Raw genomic sequence first — 22,654 nt, forward strand, 5'->3', positions numbered from 1 at the left:
TGTCTTACTTTTCTGTTTACAGAAATTTTAGAAAAGAAGTCTTAGAAAGTATCTCTTTTATACTTGCTTGAACTGTTTAATAAATCATTGAATTGTTTTATAGATTGACAATTACCGCTTGCTGTACGAAAATGTGTACGAAACAGAGTGATATTTTAAGAATTTGTTTCGCTTTTGCTCCCATTATATGTACAATTATTAAAAGATTCTGTCAAGAAAAGAAGTTTTAGTCTGAAGGACTTTTGAAATGTAGTATTTCAATGTAAAAGAATTAGCACTTGCTTGGAAAAAAATAGAAGTTAACAAACATTGTACTACTAATGTATGTTTTAAAATGCGTAAAATTAACGGCATGTTAATATGTCCTTATGTACAATGTTAACTGTATCTTAAAAGTAAGAAATACTGTGATATGTTAAAAGTGAAAATGTTATAGTAATGGCAAAATTTTTAACTTATTGGTATGACTGTAAAAAAAGCAAAGTAGTGTGAATATGTGCTAAAGGTTGAATGAATGTAGTTAGGCTCTCTGACGCTACACTTCAGAGTTAGCCACTTTTGAGAATAGTACCTCAGGGTTCAGAGATGAATATAAGGTGTGTTCTGAGGTCTTGTTATGTTGAATTTTAACACGTTAGTGTTTTGATTGCAGGTGGTAGTGTTGAACACTTGTACATAGACACGCATGTGTTTGGTGTTTCTCTTTACAACACACGTCAGAGAGCACGGGGAGATAATTAAATAATGGCATGAATGAAATAAGAATTTTAAAAGAAAAATATACGTATTCATGTTACTTGCCATTTAATTGTTTAACATTTCATTAAACTAGTTTTCCTTCCAGATCTCTGGAAGGAACCAGATTCCACTAAGAAAAACTCCTATTTATAGATGTAATACAGGTGAAAAGTAATTGTCCATGGAATTGATCATGTAAAAACGACTTTTTAATTTCTAGATTAGATAGTTTCTAGTGAGGAATGTTTGTAAAAGATTGGCCTCGCGTTAGATTTAGAATCTAGAGCTAAATGTTTTCAACAAGGTCGTTTTAAACCTCAGTTTCAAACTAATTAACTCTGGCGGGAAGTATGTAAGGATCCTAAGTTTTACTAACGTTTATTTTATTTTAAAACTGTACTATCACTTCTTATTTTCTACTTCCGGCCAGAATTAAATGCTTTAACTTGTTTATGCAAACTGTCTTTCTAACGCCCAAGTACTTAAGTTGTGGCTTTTTGCCAAGCGCGAGAGAGAAGGAGTTATAGGAAGTAAACCGCTTGCCACTGTAGTTTTACGAGTTTTCACTCGGTTGTTGGTTGCCTTTAAGGCCAGAGGTTTAGCCCTCTTGATATTTGCAGACGTAGCGTAGTTTTAGCAGGTTGGCGTACTACATACGTAACTTTTTTTTAAATAAAGGCCAGTCTTAGTGCTAGGCATTTGTATACTAATTCAAAGTTAGCTTTCAGTTAGAGTTTTAGTTAGTAGTTTTTATATTCTTACGTTCAGACCACAAGTGGTTGGTCTCTGTATTCCAAAGTTCGGAAATACCTGTAAAGTATTGAAAATAAAGGGTTTCGTATACCCTTCCTGCTTGTGTTGTCTACTTCACACCTTCTTGAGCATAGCTTGAGTAAGCTCCCTGTTCCTACTCAGAACCATTCATGTTTCCAACGCAAATAAAGAGAAACACAAGTCCTGACAAAGTTACCATAACAATAACAGTTGCTTTCTTGTGTACCAGTTTTGCACAAAAATTGCGTTTGGCGATCGGAAAATGATGCCTGAAGTTCCTGGTGCAACGGTCGTCTCTGATTGGTTGAATTTCTCCAGTTCCCGGCGGATACAGGATAGGACAAGGGTCGGCAACCGGCGGCTCGCGAGCCACATGCGGCTCTTTGGATGTGAAACTGCGGCTCTTTAGTTCCATACTCAAATATTATTTATTTTATAAAAAAAAAAAAAAAAAAAAAAAAAAAAAAACAGAGAAGAACTGAAGAAGAGCATCGAGAATTCAATCGGGATTGGACGCAGTCGTTCGCTTTCATATGCAATTTCATATGCCTTGCGACTTGTCTCATTGGCCTCGAAAAACTCGCACACAATAAGAAATCAAATTTAAACAGACACTTCACTAAAAAACATACTCAGTTTGTTAGTAAATATCCAGCTGGCGATGAACGAAAAAAAGCTGTCGACGAGATCCAAAAAAAAAAAAAAAATCAGCAATCAAGTTCCATGTTAAGTAACTGGACGCAATCTATAAGTAATGTTAATCTGGCAAGCTTCGCGGTGCGTGTGTGATTATCGCAAAGCCTCGAGGGCTATCTGCCTAAAGGAAGGGATGCCTTCGTGGAGGACTTTCTAAGGGAAACTGGCTCGCATACACGTTACACATGGGGAAAACCACGAAAACGCCCATGCAGCCAGCCCGTTCGCGGGATTTCAACCTCGGACCGAACTACCAGCTTTCAGCGACTTTACCGCTCGGCCGCTGGTGGGCCAAGCTTCGCGGTATCATTAGAAATTGCACATAAGACAAACCATTAACAGATGGTGAGTATGTCAAAGATTGCTTCATATGTGCATCTGAAAAACTGATTTGTGATTTTAAAAACAAACCTGAAATCTTGAAAAAAATCGAAGATTTGCCACTATCCGCTGAAACAGTACAAGATAGAACAGCTAAAATGTCTTCAAATGAATCATATTTGCAGGTGGAAGATATTCAGCTTTCTTCTGCTTTATCACTTGCTATAGATGAGTCTTGTGACATAAAAGACACGGCACAAGTTGCTCTTTTTGTCAGGTATGTGTCTTCCCGAGATCCAAAAGTAGAACTTATAGGATTGATACCACTCTCGGGACAAAATAGAGGGGAAGATAGAGTGAATGCCTTGAAGACAGTAAGATCGATTTAAATAAAATCGTTTCAATAGCAACTGATGGAGCCAGAAGTATGACAGGAAAAAATAAAAGGGCAACAACGATTTTTCAGAGCAAAATAAACACGAAATTCTTACGTTTCACTGTATAATACACCAAACATTTCCGGCCCAAATAGTTGAGGTTATGAATTTGGTAATCAAGATTGCTAGCATCTTGTCAAAAGCACAGTACCATGGTCAGTTTAAAGAATTCTTAAACGAAATGGAGACTCAGTATTCCGACCTCCTTCTTCACAATAAAGTGCGATGGCTTTCCAAATGAAAGGTGTTTAAACGTTCTGCTTTGTGCTTGAATGAAATAAACACATTCCTAAATTAAAAAGGCATTAATCACCCTGAATTAGAGAACGACAAATGGTTGCAAAAATTTTACTTTATGGTGTATGTTACAGAGAAATTAAATGAGCTGAATCTAAAACTGCAAGGAAAGGGAAACCCAGCCTATGTTTTAGAAGAAGTGGTTTGTTTTGAAGAAAAATTAATTCTTTTTGCAGAAGATATTCAGAGCGGTAAATTACTTCATTTTCAATTTCTAAAGCAATAATGCAACTGTTGACACGAATAACTTCAGCACAGTTACAAAAAGGTTAAAGATGAGTTTGCTGACAAATTTGAGTAATTCAAAACCAACAAAACCACTCTAGCATTCATAGTAAACCCTCTCAACACAAATAGTAACGAAATCTACACTGAGCCATTTGGAATTGATACTGAATCTCTAGAAATGCAATTGATCGATTTAAAAAGTAAGGCTTCGGGGAGTGGAAAATTTACAGAGTTGAAAAGCAAGTTTGAAGAGTTGGAGGTCCAGAAATGAATGTACGTAATGCAGTAAAAGTGGACAGCTTTGGTGGTCGTGCGCTTAATGCATGATATAATTAAAGAAAATAAGAGTAGACAATCTCCTATAACAAAAGAATATATTAAGTACTAAATTACAATTTAAATTACATTGCAGAGATCAACGCAGAGCTCGGAAGACAGTTCATGCTACCTTCGCGTACAGTGTCTCACGAGAAATCTGAGTGAGTAATGACGTCGCTTTGCTGCTCCGATTAAGAACTGGATTTTACACGTGGCGCCATCTCATGAATAGAAGTTGAAGTATCTGTCGGAACGCCACAGTACTCCCCTCCCCAAGTACCATCGGTACGTTATAAGTACTTTGGGTTAAATTTAACCTTTCTTCCAGATCTGGTAGTTTTAGGTTGCTCTTTAACGGGATGTAAGCTTTCTTCCGGGAGTGATGTTGATGAGGAAGTTGTTGGATCTTGCATTAGAAATGCTGGTTTGAGACGATCGATTCCAATCACTGATTGTTTGCCATTGCAGATGATGGTGAAATGTTTCGGTGTTCGTTTGACAACTTTGAATGGACCATCATATGAAGGTGTTGAAGGTGGCTTAATTGCATCGTTGCGCACGAATACGTGCGAAGATGTCTCAAGCGCAGGATGTACAAAATAGCTTGGCTGGTTATGCGAAGATGCTGGGGTTGGCGAGATATTGCTCATGGTCTCACGTAAACGTTGAAGGAATGTTGGAGGGTCGATAACTGGAGTAGATTCTGGGTGAAAGAATTCACCTGGCAGACGGAGGGTTGCACCATATAACATTTCAGCACAAGTGCTATCAATGTCTTCTTTGAATGCTGTGCGAAGACCAAGCAAGACTATGGGTAAGGCTTCTGTCCAGTGTGTGCTACTGTGGCACTTCAGACCTTGTTTGAGAGATCGGTGAAAGCGTTCCACCATCCCATTTCCAGATGGATGGTATGGTGTTGTGCGAATATGGCGAATGCCAAGAAGAGAGGTGAGGGATGCGAACAAGTGACATTGAAATTGTCGGCCTTGGTCAGTAGTGATGGTGGTAGGCATGCCAAATCTTGAAAGCCACTGGGAGATGAATGCTCGAGCTACAGTTTCAGCGGATATATTTTCAATAGGAATGGCTTCAGGCCATCTTGTGTACCGATCAATACAAGTGAGGAGGTAAGTGTAACCATTTGAAGGAGACAATGGGCCAACCAAGTCTAAGTGCACATGATCAAAGCGTCTTGCTGGAAGGTTAAATTGTTGAATTGAATGGGGTTGTGAGTGTGACGGGATACATTACACCGTTGACATCTAATACATGAACGAGTCCATTCTGTGATGTCTTGATTCATTGCTGGCCAGACAAATCTGTCTGCGATCAGCTTTTTGGTGGCACTGATTCCAGGATGTGCCAAATTGTGCAAGGCATTAAACACTTCACGTCTAAAATTGACAGGAATATAGGGACGTATTCTATTGTTCTCTATTTCACAGTAAATTTTAAGCGTTGGATCAATGTGCAGCGGTTGTAACTGAAGGGAGGTTTGTGGATTTGAGATTAGGTTCTTGAGTTCCTCATTATGCAGTTGAGCTTTTGCAATTTCAGAGAAATCTGGGGTAGTGAGGTTGATATTGTTTACCCGAGACAAGGCATCAGCGACACAATTATCAGTACCAGAGACATATCTGATATCTGTACTAAACTGGGCGATGAAATCCAGATGTCGAAGCTGACGAGGAGAACATGAGTCAGAGTTTTTTCTAAAAGCGAAGGTTAATGGTCGATGATCGGTGAAAATGATGAAGTCGTGTCCTTCCAAGTTGTGCCGGAAGTATTCAACAGCACAGTACACAGCAAGTAGCTCCCTGTCATATGTGCTGTATTTCCTTTCTGAAATTTTCTGGAGAAGAATGCCATTGGGGAAAGTCCTTTAGTGGTATGGGCTTGAAACACTGCTCCTATGGCCGTGTCAGATGCATTTACCATTATAGAGAGCTGATCACTAGGTGAGTGATAAGAAAGTGTGGCTGCATTTGCCAGATCGTGTTTGCATTGCACGAATGCTGCAGATGCAGATTAAGTACAAGGGACAGCTCGTTGATCTTTTTTTTTTTTTTTTTTGCTGTTCTTCAGAAACTCATGTAGGCAGGCTTGTGTTTTTGCGGCATTTGGCAGAAAGCGTCGGTAGAAATTTAACATTGCGAGAAAACGCTTCAGTTCAGAGATGGTTTTGGGCTGAGGTAGGTCGCTTTGACTCCATTCTGGGTGATAAGACATCCAAGAAAGGAAACTGAGGGTTGACCAAGTACACATTTGGATGGATTTAGTTTTAATCCATGATCTTTAAGGCGAGTGAAAATCTGACGCAGATGTTGAAAATGTTCTTCCGCATCTGTAGATGCAACCAGGATATCATCAAAATATGGGATGCAGAAATCGAGGCCAGACAGTACTTGGTGTATGAAACGCTGAAATGTTGGTGTAGTCACTGCGGTTTTGGGCACATCTTCAGCATGCACTGGGATCTGATGATATGCTCTGGCAAGATCGAGGGTAGAAAATATGTTTGTTCCATGAAAAAGATGGGTACAGTCTTGGATATGCGGGGACTGAATATCTGTCAGGGACTGTGACGGCATTAAGTCGACGATAATCTCCACAAGGCCGCCAGTCACCATTAGACTTTTTAACCATGTGAAGTGGACTGGCCCATGGACTTTTAGATGGGCGAATAGTTCCCTGTGCTAGCATGAATTCAAATTCTTTGCGAGCAGCTTTTAGCATCTCTGGAGAAAGACGACGAGGCTTGGAAAATACAGGTGGGCCATGTGTTTCAATGTGATGATACACTTCTGGCTGATAAGTATGCTGCCCTGATTTGGATGGATTTAAAATGTCAGGGAATTCTGCTAATAACCGATGAAACCGTGTGCTGCCCGATACAACACTTATGTTGGTAGGTACGTTCGATATGTGAGAAGCTTGGTGCTGTGATGTCAGCTGAGTTGTAGCATCAATTAAGCAATTATTCTTGACATCCACTAGAAGGTGGAAATGTGTCAAGAAGTCGAAACCAATAATTGCTTGAGTTACATCCGCAATAATAAAAGGCCAGTTGAAAGTCCGGCGCAAGTTTAAATCAAGTGTCAATAGTTTGGTGCCGTAGGTTGCAATTTGGGTACCATTGGCTGCATACAGTACAAGTTTATTAAGTGGGTGAGCACTTGTTTTAGTTCTCGGGAGCACTGATATGTCAGCTCCAGTATCTACTAGAAAACATAACTGAGTTGAACGATCAGCCAGTACTATTCTGTCGATGTGGCGGACATTCTGTTGGCCAGCAGAAGACAGCCCATTTAGTTTCCCGTCTGTTCAAAAGTGCATGGAGGGGCACACTTGCGAGCTTGAGCGCCAAAATTCATATGATAAAAACATATGCCACTTGTGGGTTCTTTGTACTGCGTTCGAGTATTGTGACGAGATTTACTCCTTCTTCGGGCGCGAAATTTATTACGTGGGCCCTGATTTGATCGATTGTATCTCCGTGAAGCATGAAGACTTGTAAAGAGTTCAGATACTTTTTTGGTCAATTCAGCCACTTGTTGTTCAAGGGATGAACTGAAAGGTGCAGCATTAGCAGCACTGACATAAGCTGGAGTAACAAGTTCATTAATTTTGTCAGCCATTGCTTCTAAACGGGTTAGATCTTCATTGGAGGCAGCAAGAATTATTTGTATGTTATTAGGGAGACGCGAAAGCCATAGTGACTTCAACAAGTCGTCACTAAAATGGCTTCCTGCCAGATCACGCATTCGTGACAGCAAGTATGAAGGTCGCTGATCTCCAGGTTCAAGTCCTTGTAGTAAAGTACGTATTTTTGAAGATTCACTTTCTGAATAGATTTCAATGAGCCGCTGTTTCAGTTTGGAGTATTTATCACAATCAAGTGGTTTGAGAATTAAGTCAGGCACTGAATTCAGAATATCAGACTCAATTGCTGCAACTACATGGTTGAATTTTGTAGAATCCTCACTAATGCGAGCGATAGAAAATTGTGCTTCGATCTGAGCGAACCACAATGAAGGATTATTTTTGCAGAAAGGCGGTGGCTTCACCGCAACGCGTGTGATTTGTGGCTCTGGTGGAATATCGTCGGGCATACTGATAGTTAATTTTCACTTTAATTAATAAACACTTAACAGCACAAATATTGTAGCAAGAGGATACACTATGGATATTTTACCATGATAACAATAAATATTTTAACCATGCAGAAAAAATTTACGTAACGATACACACACAAATAAGACAGGGTCAGCAATTACACACACAAATAATATTTTACCGAAATGCATTTGAAAAGAAACCCCTATTTGAGAAAAAAATGATGCGTTCATTTTGTATTGCGCACACACAAAATCACCACTTCACACTGCTAAGGCACTTTCGAAGGAAAAAGGAAATCAGTCCTATGACACATGGGAAAAAAAAAATCACTACTTTCGAACACTGAGGGAAGAATTTTGCCGTAGCACGTTGCAGAAAAATTACTGATGTAGCACATTTAGCGAAAATCACTATTGTATCACATTTGTCACAAAAGTTGAATGATCGAAGAATTATTGCACGACTGGCGAAGTCAGCGGAACGGAACAGATCACATTGATGATTTGCTGAAGCTCCTTGCGATGATATGCACGACTTTGAAAAAAACACAAGCAATATATATCGATACTTCTAGAAATAATTGAAGGGGTACGTTGTAGCATACATTTAATGTCCATATTCGTTGTTATTTTTAGTCAGTTCTTCAGAATGCCTGGGATGCACGTGGCTTAGGGTCGTTGAAAATCCATTGTCAGTAGCGTGCTCAGTCAAAAGGTCACCACTTTTGGTAGTCGTGCGCTTAATGCATGATATAATTAAAGAAAATAAGAGTAGACAATCTCCTATAACAAAAGAATATATTAAGTACTAAATTACAATTTAAATTACATTGCAGAGATCAACGCAGAGCTCGGAAGACAGTTCATGCTACCTTCGCGTACAGTTGTCTCACGAGAAGTCTGAGTGAGTAATGACGTCGCTTTGCTGCTCCGATTAAGACCTGGATTTTACACGTGGCGCCATCTCATGAATAGAAGTTGAAGTATCTGTCGGAACGCCACACAGCTTTAAAAGAAATGTCGCGAGTTGCGGCACTTATATTCGACGCATGGAATAGTCTTCAAGATTGCTACAGTGAGGTGAAGAAGTTGGCATTTGGAGTGCTGACTATCTTCGAATCGACATATTCGTGCGAGCAAGCGTTCTCTTGCGTGAATATAATTAAAGAAGCCAACTAACAAATAAAAATTTAGAGTCGTGTTTGAAACTTAAAACAACCAGTTATGAGACAAATTTATCCAAACTTTCTAAAACCATGCAAAGCCAATGCTCCCATTGAATTTGTTTTTCAATTGTTTTTTTTATTGAAATACAAGTTAGTGTTGTAAGTAAATGTTTAATTGTTTTAATTTTTTACTTAAATAATAATTATCTAACAATGCCATATATATATATTATCTAATTTGTTGTGAAAATAGATTAGTTTTTGTTTATCAAAAAACTTTATTTATGTGAGTACTATGTATTGTTGGCAAGAAAAAAATTGGTGGCTCTTTAAAAACTTTGAAATTTTGTAAATTGTAATTTTTGATTGTTCCGACTCAAAAGGTTGCCGACCCCTGGGATAGGGTATTCACCCAGGTGCCTGAATGCGTGACTTCATCGCTTAGAAGACGTAGTTTAGATGTCTCGTGACCACCCTGCGCGTTTGGGGATTTAGAGCCGAAAAATTTCCACTGTTGCCATTCATAATTTATTAAATTTCATCAAACAAAGATATTATTAAATAGATGCTCAATTTGACAACATTCATATCGAGTAAATCAAAATTATTTCAAATATAAATACACATTTTAGATTATTAAGCGCATAACTCTCCCAATGAAAATTTAAATTTAAACTTATGTTTCTAGAATTTCGGCAACAGAAATTCGTCAACAGATGGCACTGCACATGTTGTCATTTAAATAGTAAAGTCCATCGTAATATTTAAGTTTGTTTGCCACGAATTTGTTTACAGTTGGGAATGTAAGTATACTTTCTCTAATTTTTTTATTAGGTAACGCCTGATTTTACTTAACGAAGACGACCTATAATAATCTATACTTGCTGGAAACTTATAATATAATTTTATATTTATTTATAATTTGAAACTTATGGCAGTGTTTAAAGCTAATCATGGTAATGTTTCGTATTGCGTGTGTGTAATGTATATATATATATAAAGTATTTTCTATTTTTATAAGTTGTATATTAAATGTTGTCTCAAAACTTAAAATTGAAAACATCCGTATTTTTATTTGGCTTTAAAGAAGCTTAAGATCTTCGTAAGAAACTTAAGTATTGTATAAAACGGAAATATGGATTAATGTAGTTTTAAATTCTAACTACAGTGTATTAATTTGGATGTTTTCACTTTTTAGGTAGCAACATTTCAGTTTTACAGATTTCAGTAGGATTGAGGTATGCAGTTAAAAACATATTATTTATTGAATACAGATTTGCAGGTAAACATGTTAAAAAAATAACATTGGAATAAAAAATACGACTTTTTAAAGTAATGTTGTGCAGAAGTCTTCAATAACATTATCTTATATACTGTTAGTGCTGTGACGTACAGTAAGTGCAGTCAAATATTTGTTTCTCCTAGAAGTAATAGAGCATGCATATAAACATAAAAGTAATGAAGCGATTCCTGTGCTATTGTTGTAAATATCAGATATGAAACTGTAAAAAAATTATTGACAAAAACTAAAATGTTATCCTAAGAATTTTAAGTTTTTTCATTTCTATTCCTGATCAGAATTGCTGGAAGCTATTTATGTTTCTGAGTGCAGCATATTTTGAAATGATCTTACAATGAAATATGCCTTTGGGATATTATGATGTAGTGAAAAAAATTGTTTAAACCCCTATTAAGAAATAATCCAGACAGTTTAGAGTATATCTAAGGTGACCAGATTTTCCGGAGGTCAAAGCGGGACGCGGGGATCCAAATTTGGGTGGTGGTGGGAAGGGGGAGAGAGGGTAGAAGCCCCCTCTGAAGGTGAAAATACGTAGTGCAAAATTTTTAGGGAAGTCGCATTGTCCTGTAAAGAATTACCCATCATTTGTGAATTAGCATGTGTGTTAAACATACTCTATTATTGAAAGAAAAAATAGAATTTATCCATATATCAGACTGAATTAATTATTAAATCAACAATCACGGACTTTGGGATCTGGACTGAGACAACTCAAATGCGCTTTCAACAAAAGCGAACAAAGAATTAAAAAAATGCAGTCAGAAAATAAATGTTTGCAACTTCCTATCTACCTTACTGCCTGAATGTGTCCATCCAGTACATGACGTCGCAAATGTGTTAATTCGACACAGCCGCTGAACTACGGGCCTTCCTGATCAGCCTCTGAACTAGAAGGATCATCCTGTGTAAGTGCTCCTTAGACGTATTTCATTGACGAATAAATGCTTCTAAGAAGTTTTGGCTCTTGTAGATTTGGATTGGATTATTCAATTATGGCAAAGCACACAAGGGCTATCTTCCTAAAGGGAGGGATGCCTTCGTGGAGGACTACCAGTGTTCAGCGTCTTTACTGCTCGGCCACTAGTGAGCTGGCTTTTGTAAAGTCTTTCATAGACTTCATCTTTTGCAGAAAAGCGGGACAAACAGGCGCCCGCTGGGACAAGCAACGGACCTCGGGACATGAAGTCTGAAATCCGGACCGTCCCGATTTAAGCGGGACGTCTGGTCACCTTAGTATGTCTGTTCCGAGAATAAAATTGGGTTGATCTTTGGATTATGGTAACTTGGCAATTTTTTGGCGAAAATTTGGCGACCAACTCGTGTTACAGCAACCCTCTATTTTTTTTTTCCCCACCGCCATTTTGTCTTCACGAAGTAAAGACATGTTTCTTTTCTTTTTATTTACTCAACACTTTTTCCAACAATCTACCAGCCGAATTACACTTATGCTAGAAATTTTATGTAACAAAACTGCTTAATCATGACAAATATTAACTGCAAAATTGGAAAAAAGTACACAATCGCAAACTCCTTGCGCATTTTTCAGAATAGCACATACACATAAACCATTTACACGTCGACTTATTTTTACTTAAAAAAAAATCCCAGAATTGCACAAAAATGGCATTGCACACACTCTTAACTTTATCCATCTACACTGCTATTTTCTCGTAAATTACAAAAATTTGCACGAAAATGCAGGAAAATTTTCTTAATCTTTAAACTCGGTAAAAAGCACATATATGAAATTACCTGATCGCGAAAAAGTATATACCCTTTCCAAGAATGAACATTTCCACGTATAAAATAAATAAAATATCCAAAAGCTTTTACCTCTAAATTATCTATTATATTATAAACATCACCAATGAATTTATATGCAAACATTAAAAATAGTTACAAATACTTATGTCAAACATTTAAATTATTTCCATACACGTTTACTTCAACTGAAATGTATACCAAATTCCTACAAAACATAAAATTCACAAAATAACCATCATTTATTTAAAATATCACTAAACCATGTACACGTCGACTTATTTTTACTTAAAAAACATCCCAGAATTGCACAAAAATGGCATTGCGCACACTCTTCACTATATCCATGTACACTGCTTTTTTCTCATAAATTAGAAAAATTTCACGAAAATGCATGACAATTTTGTGAATCTTTAAATTCGGTAAAAAGGACATATATGAAATTATCTGATCACAAAAAAGTATATACCCTTTCCAAGGATGGACATTTGCACGTATAAAATAAATAAAATATCCAAAAACTTTTACCTCTAAATTATCTATTATAAACGTCACCTATGAATTTATAACAAAACATTAAAAATGATTACAAATACTTAGTGTCAAATACTTAAATTCTTTCCATGCACATTTACTTCTACTCAAACGTATTCCAAAATACTACAAACATATAACTCTCAAAATCACGATAATTAAATTAAAAAACACTACTTAAAATATAAATAAGCACATACATTAAATTAATAAAAATTAGCTTAAAATCCTAATTACTTTAAACGGAATCAGTGCTAATAACAATTTTCCAATAATACCATATTAATTTATATACTCCTTACATTTAGAACAATGCATAAAAATAATATCCTCAAATAATTAAAAATACTAACTTACCTAATCTTCTACAGAATCTTGAGTGCATGGCAGATCACAAAATGTCCATTTTCACCAGGTTTCTTGCACCGCCATTCAAACTATCTGTAATATCTTTCCTTTCACACGATCTTCCCACATATTGGACATTCATACTTATCCGCAATTAAGCAATTCTTTTCAATTACACATAAACGTAATAAAAATTTTGGATTTACTTTATATACGGCCATGGGATCCAAATATTAAACAACACTGTTTCACAGAACATAGAATGAAACTACTCCTATAAAGTACAGCAGATATTTTTACAATATACCCCTTTTTCCGATTAAAGAATAGTGATTTGTCCATTAATGTCACATGACATATCTCATGATCTCTCATTTCCCTCAAATAATGCGTAATCGGAACTGAAAACTTCTCGCATTATTCCCAAAGTCCTAGGTAGTAACCTTTATCGCCTCCAAAATGTCGCCAAACTACCTGTTACCATATTCCAAAGATCAGTCTAAAATTGTTATACTGTGACATTATTTTCATCGAGTGATGTTAATAATGGTGTTTACTATATGGCAGTGACTTTTGTGAATTATATTTGAAATAAGAGCAATTATTAAACTGTGTTATGCTTTATGATGTAAAATTTTATTTCTTGTGTTAATAGAATTTCACATTTTATGCACATTTAAAACTGCAATAATTAATCAAAAATAATGTGCAGCAGTACTCTTCTAATGAGATGCAGAAATGTTTAAAATTATATTGGCTTTTGTATGTATGTCTGTTTTTTAAACTAGGTCATGTTTTCTCGGTTGTTTATACACATACATCTACCACACAAATGAGTGAATAAACACGCATAAATACTTGTACACTCACTAAAAAGAAAGGGGAAGCCTCTAGCTAGATAAAATTTTGGAGATCGTTTTACATATAAGAAAATTTAAATTAAAAAAAATCCTGTTTTCACTGTGAAGTTTAAGTACAGTCAAAAGTCGTTAATTCGGACACCCATAAACCGGAATGATCTATAATCCGGACCTCAAAGCTACAAACTTTCTGCGCATGCGTCGCGCTCACGCATGCGCACAGGCGTTTACGACAGCGCATAAGACCCTTACAGCTGCGAATATGTTTGTGCGCATGCGCGTTTAATGTGTAACGGAGTTATACGCTAAGCTAAAGTTATCTAATTCAGTTAATGTTGCAGATTGCGTTGTTCTTTAATTTTCGAATTGTATCCAGCTTATTATTTTTTGCAGACTGTTAGAGCAATTTTATAAAAGTAAGCTTGAACTTTCGATTATGTCAAATAGAATTTCCGATATATATTTACTACAAAGCGAAAGTATGTTTTGAAATCCGAAATCTGTTTATCAATTTCACGCTGCTCTGCGGCAGAGGGGCAGAAACGTCATTATTAGATTATGATAGATTAGAAAGATTATGTCAAATAGAATTTCCGATATATATTTACTAATATGTAATTTGTATCTACAAAGCGAAATGATGTTTTGAAATCCGAAATCTGTTTATCAATTTCACGCTGCGGATTGGAAGTTGATCTGTCAGCACTATCCTTATCTTCAGAGCAGATGTTTTTATTTTATTTGGTTTATAATTCCGTACTAAGTGTAGTATTTCATCTTGATATACTCCGTCTTTGATATGATTTAAATCAAGTTCCTCGTCATTATAATTCGCTTCCGATAGTGAAGAAAGTGACCCAGAGGTTATTGAAAACGAAAACATTTCGATTGACTAATTAGTCGGTATTCTCAACGCAGCAATTATAGGACTTGAACAGCGGAACTTTGTAACTAAACAAGAAATTATGTCTGTTTAATACAATTAAAGAGAAAGTATTATCACATGAAACCAAGCAACTTACATTGAAGGAAATGTTTAATAAAGTAAACAAATAAATATCAAGCTTTTTCTTTTTGTAAATTTTGATACCCTTTAGATCATAATTGTTCTTTATTTCATAAATTACGGTTTCATATTTTTAATTTTGTAATTTCTGCATGCCATCTTACCAGATTTAAACTGATGATCTATAATCCAGAAAAATCGATAATCCGGAATCGCCGAAGTCCCGACGAGTCCGGATTAACGACTTTTGACTGTATTTTGTTTATATGTAGACTTTTAAAATTAATTTGACAAATCAGCTGGGTATTAATGTTCATACGAAACTAATGACTAAACTGTTACTAAACTTTCTTTTTGCTTTTGTATGCAGTGTTTGTATTTACATCACAATATATCTTGGATAAATTATGTATGCTTATATACTGGGTTATATAAAAGAAATTTATTTTTAATTGCAATTGGAAATATCAAAATTTAAAAGTAATTAACTATTGAATTTTGAGAAACTTTATTTGAAATATAAATGGAAGACAAAATAAAAGCTTCATTAGGCATTTAAAATGATGATAATTTGTCACTAAATCTCTTGTTTTTCTGTTGCAACAACTTAATCTTCTTTGCATTCATTTTAGCTCATTGTAAGTAGGTGTGATGTATTCGGTTCTTTGAAATGTATGCATTTTATTTTCTTCATTGGTCTCTGGGGTTTACTAAATGGTAAAATAAACTCTTAATGTTCATTAATATTATGAAATATTGCCAAAAATTCAAGAAGAGGCTAGTACTAGTATGATCAAATTTTACATTACACACATCATAAAAATTTACATTCTGCTAGAGGCAAGCAACAGAAGGTAACAACTTTGCTGAACTTTGTTAGAAGTGACAGCTGGGCAATACTAGTTAGTCTGACTCATGCCGTATTTACCCTTGCAACAAAAAAAAAAAAAAAAAATAATTAGTACTTAGGTTGTACTAGATGGGCTTCAGTCCATACCAAAGCTCTTTGTCTCAAGAAAATATCAGTTAAAATAGCATTTTATTATTACATTCAGCTTTATCAAAGCACAAAAATGGATAAGTTAATGCTGGTTAATTTTTGGATTAAAGTCTGTGTTGAGAAAGTTCTTCACTTTCTTTCATATGTACATTGTTAAAATTTTTTTTTAATATTAATCATTTGCTTATAAAAATCTGCTGGGATTATTAAAAAAAAAGGAAGAGGGAAAAAGTCATCTATCTTGTGTGGCAATTAACCCTTTGAGGAGCGGTATATAAAATAATTTAAATTGTGGTAAAATTTTGCATGAACTATAACTTATGGACCGTAAAGACACAAAATTGAGATTTAAAAAAAATCTAGAGTGAAATCCTAAATTTTGAGAGCCGGTATATATCCCTTTAAGATATTTTTTTCCAGGTAGGTGCCAATTGTTAATTTTGGATTTTCAAATTAATTTTACGTACTTTTGATGTGCATCTGTAGAGATGGATGCTTGAATATAGTTATGCAAGTCTAAGACAAAAACTTCTAAAATTTTGGTAGAAATTTTAAAATTTTAAAAATAAAATTTATGTTTTATGCACTTTGATGATGCAACCCGGCTGAACATACTTAAATATGGGTAAAATATGGGTAAAAAGCTTTTGAACTTGATTTAAATTCAATATTATTATTTTATTAAAAAAATTAATGAATATGACACTGCATGTGTGAATCATATGCTGTAACTGAACTAGTATAATATTACAAGGCGATATAACGGCCAAAAATTAAAAAAAATTTTAAAATGAAACACTAGGACTCGCATGCGAAAGTATGTTGCATTTTTGAAGTCCTATTTTATGCGTTAGATAATATGTAAAAAATCATGGTTCATGCTATGATATGAAGAATCGCCCCCACGCACACACACTTTAGATTATCGAGGATCTTAAGGGCCCCTTTTTTATTTTTTGTAAATATAGGTTGTAATACAGTCAAAAGTCGTTAATCCGGACTCGTCGGGACTTTGGCGATTCCTGATTATTGATTTTTCCAGATTATAGATCATCAGTTTAAATCTCGTAAGATGGCATGCAGAAATTCTAAAATTAAAAATATAAAACCATAATTTATGAAATAAAGAACAATTATGATCTAAAGGGTATCAAAATTTACAAAAAAAAAAGCTTTATATTTATTTGTTTACTTTATTAAACATTTCTTTCAATTTAAGTTGCTTCATTTAATGTGATAATTAACTTGTCAATCGAAACATACTTTCGTTTTGTAGATCCTTTGGGAGATCCAGCATCGGAAATTCTATTTGACGTAATCGAAAGTTCAAGTTTACTTTTATAAAATTGTTCTTACAGTCTGCAAAAAATAATAAGATGGATCCAATTTGAAGATAAAGGAACAACGCAATCATCAACATTAACTGAAATAGATAATTAGATAATTTTAGCTTATACCGTCCGTAATATATAAAACGCCCACGCGAAAACGTATTCTGCGCTTGCGCACACGCATATGCGCAGTCGTAAAGGTCTTACGCGCATGCGTAAACGCCTATGTGCATGTGTCAATGCGGCGCACGCGCAGAAAGTTTTTATCTTTGAGGTCCGGATTATAGATCATTCCAAATTATGGGTGTCCGAATTAACGACTTTTGACTGTATATCTTTTTGTTCACGAAGAAATGCCGTTAAACAACCTTATTATTTTATACACCTGAAAGCTCTTATTTCGATTTTCAACCCCGTTGGAGCCCACCAGCGGCCGAGCGGTAAAGCCGCTGAACACTGGTAGTTCGGTCCGAGGTTCGAATCCCGCGAACGGGCTGGCTGCATGGGCGTTTTCGTGGTTTTCCCCATGTGTAACGTGTATACGAGCCAGTTTCCCTTAAAAAGTCCTCCACGAAAGGCATCCCTCCCCTTAGGCAGATAGCCCTAGTGTGCTTTGCCATAATTAAATACACACCATCTTTCAACCCCGTTGGCCTCCTAGGGGCTCCTTTTCAACTTTTGGATAAATTCTAGTTTGCATCTAAAACGGGCCTTATAAGTATTTTCCCTCATTTAACAAACTGTGAAATTTATTTCAAAAACAACATAACCCTAAATTTTTCTTGCGTTCCCTAGTCTTTCATCTGAAATTAACAAAGACGATAAGAATAAAAGCATGCTTTCAAATCAGCAGTTTTTGTGATTACACTAAGAGATGGACTTTCAGTGCACTTCCAATTCCTGTATTTTTAACTGAGCTTTCTCTTTGTGCGATTTTATCACACCACGCAAAGGGAAGAAGGCTTGACTCCCGAATCGCAAATCAGTTGTCAATCACCTCCTTTCATTTTCATTGGATTCTAGGATTTTGGAAAACAGGAAGCAAAGGGTGTCTTTTGTGGACTAACATGCCACATTTAACGCCTACAATTGTGTAACATTTTGACCCTAGATGGAAATTTCAAAATCGATCGAAATCTCTTGGGAAAGGGTAAAGTGCTGAAGTTAAAATTTTAGCTAAATAGAGATGAAGGAAACTCATGCAGAGTAAAAAAGAATAAAAAGAAACAAATATACATGTATTCAGTCCTAGTGCAGAGTCAGTAAACTTCCTATCCCTTCATGAACATAATCTGAATCCTAAACAATTTGTAAATTATTCATAAACAAATTGTTACATCATAACCTATTATAGTATAAAGAAATGCTGTCATCTCTCACAGTAGAGAAAGAGAAGCCTGGTGCTGCCATCTATTGGCAAGGTACACTCAGTAAGGGTTATATACCGGTATTAAAAACGTATATATAATCTTCTTTTAATTATCAGTTTTGATTGAAATGCAGTAAATATAAAAGGTTCAGCATGTGTACGTCATATATTTACAGATTTTGAATTTTTCTTTGCCTCCAATAGAATTTATCTATCTTTAAATATGTTACCTTGGAACGAGATATATTAATTTCATAACTGCAAAATATTGAGCATTCATAGGGTGGTGCTGCCATTTAGAATAGAAAGGAAACACTAGAAACTTACGATTATAGCTTTTGGTGTAGAGAAATTATAATTTTTTCCGAGATAAAAAAATTGACAAACAACTGGTATATATTATATACCGGTGCCTTTCAAAGGGTTAAGATTGTGGATGTTTCATATGTGTTAGAACAGAATTTTTAACTAGTGGTTGAAGTTTTAAATTTTGTTAGTTTTGTCATTGGTACAGGTCATAGTGTGTAAACAGGCAGGTTTGCATGAGATTTTAATCTTTTTTTCTGTTTGTAGTATACGTACAGCCAGTTTCTCTTTGCTCATCTCTTTAAGTAGCTAGTCTTTTAATGTCTTGTTGCTATTAACCAATAAAAATTTCCTTAGAAATTTAAATCCCACCAATGGCCAAACGGTTAAAGGCTGCTGAATGCTGATAGTTTATTTTGGGCTGGAACAACATGGCTATATGGCTGATTTTCTTGGTTTCTGACATTGTCCCTTGCAAAATCTCCTTTCCCTTGTACCTTGGTATTATTATCACAACCACCTTAGCACTAATTGGTTATTCTTTTAAAGAAGAAAAAGAATGCTAATTTCAAATCAGAGGAAGTAATTTATTTCATATCGTACATGTTAGTAGGCACATATTTTAATTTTAGTTCAAAATTTATCCTGGAAAACAATTTATAAAATCGCTTAAAAATAGATTTTTGTTTCTTTTCTTTTGATGGAAATTTTGTAGCGATCACTTTAAGAATAGATGCAAAGCAATGGGAAATCCCTTGTTAATCTCCAGCAGTGAATAAATCTGACTGCACGTGTTCATTACGCTTTTTCACCTCGCATTTCCAAATTTGTTTTCCAGAATACTTCATCTTCAAATGTGACTCTGAATATTACCTTTGTGGCAAAGTATTATATTCCTGCAAAAATTTTACAGATGCAGACAGATCCTACAGTGCATATTTCAGAATTCAGATGAAGACAAAAAATATTGCAGTTTGCCTTTAAAGTTTCCAGTACAATCAAAACAGTATGTACGAAAATGGTGACATTGTTTATTAAAATGTACAGTTATTGATAGGTTGCTTAAAGAATTGGTAACATGCATTGTTGCCACCAATAGGCAACTGCTGAAAATTTGGTGACTTCTACCAAAATGGTTGCTATGATACTAAAGTACCCTTTCCCTTACACAATTTGCTCTTGTGTGTGTTGTCATATTCAAATAGCCAACCAATGAATTTTATAAGTTTAAAAGGAACTAACTTTTCTTTCTGTGTTATCTCTTATGTATATGATCTGTACTCTTTAACCTTTTCATTTAAATGCAGGTTTTAAAGTGAAAAATCATGCCTTATATATATATATATATAAGGCATGATTTTTACAGAATTTAAATATATATATATATATTTAAATTCTGTTTAATTTTATGATAAAGGAAGTTCTAAGAAATGAGGCAGGGAAAAATAAAAGGAGATATACAGTTATTATAGGTTACTGTATATAATGACTTTGATTATTAGAGAGTGCATAAATTTAGCCTAAAAAACAAGACATTTGTTACTCAATCCTTCACTTTATCATTCATAAAATAGTCATACTGATTTTTCATGATGTTTTTGCCAACCGTCTTTATTTTGGCTATGTAAAATGATAAAGTACAGTGACATGAATTTATGTAAATACATAAGTTTCAGTGGTAATCAGTTTTTTAATTCCATTTGTCAGTATAATATGCTGAAAAAGGGTTTTATGAAATTGATATCTTTAAAATTGCTAATTCTTAAAATGATAATAGAATTTGTAAAAGGCCACTTTAAAAACTATAGAATAAATTTAAGTTTTGGGTAAAAATGTATTTACAGGTGTCCCTTGGCGAAAATTGGGGATTTGTGGTGGTACATGGATACCGAGTTTGTGCAATTCTTTGGCTTGTTATTTGGCTTTGTGTGCTGCTATACAAAGACAAAATAACAAGTCAAAGAATCAAGAAAGAAAGAAATTCAAGAAGATGGGGAGATTGGTTTCAAACTCCCCATCTGGCTACGCCCATGATTTGGGAGCTCTTGTAATATTGTCTTTAGTCTCGGGTTTTGTGGTTTCTTAGAGAAGGGGACCTCTCTTTGAAGCACTGTCCGGAAACTCAAGTTCTTGATTATTTTGGGAATGCAAAGTAACTTCTGGCGGTCGACCTCTCTTCCTAAGTGGAACAATGGGAGAAGTGGATGTGTCTTTGAAAGGTGTTAGTGCAGATGTATGGTATGTCCTTAAGGGTTCTTTTGGTTTATGAAGCTTAAAATGACATAAGAAGTAGGTGATTTCTGTGTCATTACCAAGTATGGACTGTCACGCTTTGGTATAAACTTTGAAGTCTTTGTTTTTTGCATTACTAACAGGATGTTAATTGACCCCCACTTTATCACCTCGTGAATAAAACTGCAGTCTTCCTTTGTCATACTGCTTTTTTATGTTGATCTTGCTTCATTTCAATATGTTCTCGTATGTTCAATGTAATAGTTGCAAATTGTTTAAGATAAGGGGTGATTTCAGGACAAGCTTATAATTTTCAACCATAGGTTTGAAATCTAGTTTCTAATGTTTGGAAAAGAGCTGAGGCCTGTCGATGATGTGGACAACATCATCAACAGGCCTCAGCTCTTTTCCAAACATTAGGAATGCTGGTGTATGGCCTGTAGTGTCATAGATAGCCATATTCATAGCAAAGCGAATAACTGGGAGTTTTGAATGGCAGTTGTCATGCGCATCTCCTACAAGGATTGCAAGATGAGGTTTCAAATTTCCACAGGATTTGATTGAGGAAAGTAAACTAGTATCAAGTTTTAATTGATATTTAATGTGCAACAAACTTGTCACATGATAGCAGCGATAAACTGGGCTCCATTACCACTGATGATTCTTCATGGTATACCATGCCGCATGAATACATCTTCGATGAGGGTTATAGCACAATCACATGCTATAGCTTGAGCAAGAGGAAATAATTCAAGCCATAGTGTAGCACAGTCTTCAATGAAGATCCATTGTTTTTAAAGTGTCAATTTTTGGCAGTGGTCCAAACAAATTGATAGAAATGATCTCAAAATGTTGAGAATAGACAGGGGTTCATAGCAGTCCAGCTGGCTTGGTAGCCCTTTAGCGGTTGCATTCAGGACAGCTTTTCACATAGTCAGATATGTACTTTTCCATACCAGTCCAATAATAGCATCTGGCAAGTCTTTGGAATGTTCCTTCCTCTCCATAATGTCCAGCCATTGGGTCATCATGGTGCTTTTACAAGATGGATTCATGCTCAGCAGTTGGAATGACTAACTGGGCCTCTTCTGAATCAGACGCAGGGACGTATCAGTAGAGAACACTTTTATTCATTAAGATTCCCCATTCAGTCCAGGTGGCCCGTTCTTCAGTTTTCTGAGTGGATTCAAAACTTTCTATAATCTTTTTAAAATTTTCACCTTTAAGTTGGGATTCACGCATATCTTGGACTTCTTGTGGGCATGTTCATAACAGATATATTTGAAATCACGCAAGGTGAAGCTTCATGTTCAGAGCTTTGACAGAACAGCATGTCAACGATGACATTTGCCTTTCCAGGGATGTATTGTACTTTCAGGTTGAAAGACTGAATTTCAAGTGCCCATCTAGCAAGTCTTCTGGTGAGGGTTAGAGACTTGAGGTTCAAAAGCCATTTTAAACGTTGATGATTAGATGCTGTAGTTACTACTGATCCTTTGACATAACCACAGAAT

At 35.4% G+C, this 22,654-nt stretch overlaps 1 protein-coding gene across 4 annotated transcripts in view; it reads left to right on the forward strand.

Moving 5' to 3' along the window:
- The first annotated feature begins 9,789 nt into the window (after positions 1–9,789).
- LOC118192737 (uncharacterized) overlaps positions 9,790–22,654 on the forward strand; it is a 146,955-nt gene continuing 134,090 nt past the window's right edge. The window contains exons 1-2 of one of the 4 annotated variants that reach the window (XM_035363748.2): positions 9,791–9,896; positions 10,292–10,331. The gene's annotated coding sequence lies outside the window, so the exon portion shown is untranslated. Of the gene's footprint in view, positions 9,897–10,291; positions 10,332–10,466; positions 10,488–22,654 lie in introns of those variants that run through there. The other 3 variants (XM_035363744.2, XM_035363745.2, XM_085809403.1) reach the window with 3 other exon arrangements.

The sequence above is a fragment of the Stegodyphus dumicola genome, chromosome X2 (genome assembly GCF_044657685.1).
Source record: "Stegodyphus dumicola isolate Sdum_Otavi_A_Nest chromosome X2, ASM4465768v1".
In the NCBI taxonomy this organism is placed as follows: Eukaryota; Metazoa; Arthropoda; class Arachnida; order Araneae; family Eresidae; genus Stegodyphus; species Stegodyphus dumicola.